The sequence below is a fragment of the Chinchilla lanigera genome, unplaced genomic scaffold, assembly GCF_000276665.1.
Source record: "Chinchilla lanigera isolate Chin_1 unplaced genomic scaffold, ChiLan1.0 scaffold00094, whole genome shotgun sequence".
Lineage (NCBI taxonomy): Eukaryota > Metazoa > Chordata > Mammalia > Rodentia > Chinchillidae > Chinchilla > Chinchilla lanigera.
In genome coordinates, this window is record NW_004955495.1 from 3,839,739 (window position 1) to 3,842,867 (window position 3,129).

General features: G+C 51.5%; 1 long non-coding RNA gene across 1 annotated transcript; it reads right to left on the minus strand.

The window, feature by feature from the left end:
- Positions 1-2,013: 2,013 nt before the first annotated feature.
- Positions 2,014-3,129, minus strand: LOC102027873. The gene is made up of 2 exons (XR_264146.1): positions 2,920-3,129; positions 2,014-2,784 (listed from the first exon to the last, which is right to left on the minus strand). It is a non-coding gene; the product is annotated as an uncharacterized LOC102027873 (long non-coding RNA).

A 3,129-nucleotide genomic window follows, 5' to 3' on the forward strand; every position in this document is an offset into this window, starting at 1 on the left:
GTCGAGCCGGGCGGCGGCGATGAGGGCACGAGGCAAGGGCCCTGACTTCGGATTTGCTCAGACCCTCACCTGCTGCAAAGTTGGCCAACGCACTTAGCTGCGTGCCCCAGTTTCCACAAATGTATACACCGAGGAAGACAGGAGCCTGTCACTCAAGGAGCTGATGCTAGGAGTTGACCTGACTGTTTCCCTCGAGGTCCAGGAAGTCAACGTTTTGGGCTTAGTGGGCCCTTGGGTCCAGTCTGCCATGACGGCGTGGAGCAGGTGGGCATGGCTGTGTGCCATGAAGACTTTATTTATAAGTACTGAAATGTGAGTTTCATAACACTTTCGTGTGTTCCCAAATATTCTTTGATTTTTTTTCAACAGTTTAAAAGTGTAAGCTGGGCGTGGTGGCGCACACCTGTAATCCCAGCCCTCGGGAGGCTGAGGCAGGAGGATCGTTGCGAGTTCAAGACCAGCCTGGACTACAAAGTGAGCTCAAGGCCAGCCTGAACTGCATAGCGAGACCCTGTCTCAAAAAATCAATAAAATAAAATAAAGTAAAAGTGTAAGCTGGATGTATGGTGTGTGCTTGTCATTTGAGCACTCTGGGTGGCTGAGGCAGGAGGATCTCGCCCAGGATCAAGCCCAGTCTGGACAACTTAGTAACATAGTGAGACTCTGTTTCAAAATAAAAAGTAAAAACTGGCTGGGGATTGTAGATCAGCATGAAGGCCCTGGGTTCAATCCCCAGGGTCATATACACAAAAAACGTATAAAGCAGGTGTTAGGGCTTAGTTGGTCCCCACTGATCCCTCATTTACAGCACTTAGGGAGAAAACATGCTTGGCCCAGGCTGCTTTGTTACTGGTGCTGTTGTTTTTCATCCAGAGCTCACAGTGGGGGTTTTGGCATTAGGCACAAGGACCTCAAATGTCCAGTGAACAACTGAGGCTGCTCTTCTGTCTGAAAAGCAGCTTCCACTCCCTGAGCCTCAGTGTCCCCATCTATACAATGGGTACAGTCCCCCCCAGAGGCAAAGTGACAACCTGTCTCTTTATTCCCTTCTATCACCACACTGTCCTGCCTGGAGCATGCGTTCTGCCCTGCTTCCTACCCTTGCAGGATCTCCCACCAGAAACTACCAGCTCCCCCACACCCTTGGGGTTCAGCACAGACATTGCCTCCCCCAGGAAATCTGTCCCAACCCCCAAAGTGTATGAGGGACTTGTCCAGACTCCTCTACCACTCTAGAAGTCATACCAGGCAGAGAGGATTGGGCTACACACGGAGTCCAGGGCTGGTCTTTTGGGGGTGCATGACTGGGCAAAAGGGAAACACAAAAATATGTGTGGAATTTGATTTCTTTCTAGTTCCTTCCTTTCTAGTTTGCAACCTCCCTAGCTCTGAGCCCTTCTTCCTCCATTCTTTTTATTTCTTTGCTCCCTTCCAGAAACCCATCAGGGGCAAGAGCCATTGGAAGCTGTTCTTCCTTTGCCTCTAGACCCTAAAGTGGCTATCATGGCTCCTGCCTCCACATGTACTCTCCTCCCCTCGAATATGGGCAGAAACTATAACTCGCAGGCCTCCAACAGAGTATGGCAGAGGGGACAGCAAGCTCTTCCGTGGTTGTGACTTTCTATAGGAATCCATCTTGCTAGCAGACTTGCCACTTTTTCTTTCTTATTGGTGAGTGCCCACAGTGTGATGGGGGCCAGGAGCAGACTCTAGAAGCAGAAGCCATCTGGTGATCAGCCAGAACTTGAGGAGACCTCAGATTTACAGCCACCAAAAAATGTATCCTGCTAACATCTGAGGGAGTTTACAAGCAGTCCTTCCTAGTTGGACTCTGAATGGCTGACAGTCCCAGCTGACACCAAAACTGTTCCCCCAGGGAAAACCTCAGAGCCAGGCACCCAATCAAGCCACGCCCAGATTCCCAACACACACACCCTGTGCAATAGCAATGCTTGGGGCTGTTGGGCTTGTGGGACCTTTGTTACGCAGTGGTAGCTAGCTGATACACAAGGATACATTTCCTTCTGGGCTTGTTTACAGCCCGATTAATGGGCAAAGATTCCAGACCTACTACCCAGCCTGCTGCACATGGGCCCAGGGGTGGGAAGTGGCTTTTCTGGGTCTCCTGCAGGTAAAGCTTCCAGCACCAACCACTGAGGGACAGTCACGGAGATGGTGGTCCTTGTCCCAGGCCTGTGGGGTCCACACCAGCTTCTCATGGACTCGTGAGGCTTAATCCTGTGCATGAGTCTCCCTGGCTGTCCTTTGGGCTGGGTCTGCTCTGGACAGCACATCTGCATGGGATGCTTGGGATGGTGGGAAGATCACAAGATGCCATCTGTTGGCCCAGAGAGGACACTGAATTCCACCGAAGGGAAAATTCATCCTCTTCTCATTTTCAGTCCCTCTACCCAACAGGTAGAAACCAATCGAGTTTCTGTTGGCCAGTGAATAGATCAACACAGCATGATCCATCAGCATACGGAATATTATGCAGCCATGAAAAGGAAGGAAATCCTGACACCGCTACAGGGTTGATAGACACTGAGGACACTGCTCAGGAGCCAAGCCAGATGCAGAAGGACAGGCACAGCAGGGTCCCACTCCCAGGAGGCCTAGCATCGTCAGATCCAGAGAGACAGGAGGCAGATGGTGGCCCCGGGCTGGGCTGGGGAGGGGACGGGAGTCAGTGTTGCTTGGGGACAGGCTCAGCGTGATGACAGAGGTCTGGAGGTGGGCAGTGGGGGTGGTGCACAGCCGTGGGATGCCCTCGATGCTGCTGAGCTGGACATTAAATATGGTTAAACCAGGGCTGAGGTGGGGCTCGGTGGAGAGTGCCGTCTGACCTGCATGAGGTCCTGGGTTCTGATACGGCACGCAAAGGTCAAGATGGTGAATTCGTCTTATCCCCATTATTACCTGAGATGGGAGCTGTCTGTGATACGAAGGCTGACCTCGAACGCTCAGTCCTCCTGCCTCAGCCTCCTGAGTAGCTGGGATGACAGGTGTGTGCCACCAGCCTGGATAAGGTGATGTAGATCGTGAGCTACTTTGATGCAATTTTTTTTTTTAATGTTATTTGTTCTTTTTGTTTGTTTGTTTGTTTTCTGGTACCGGGAATCAAACTCA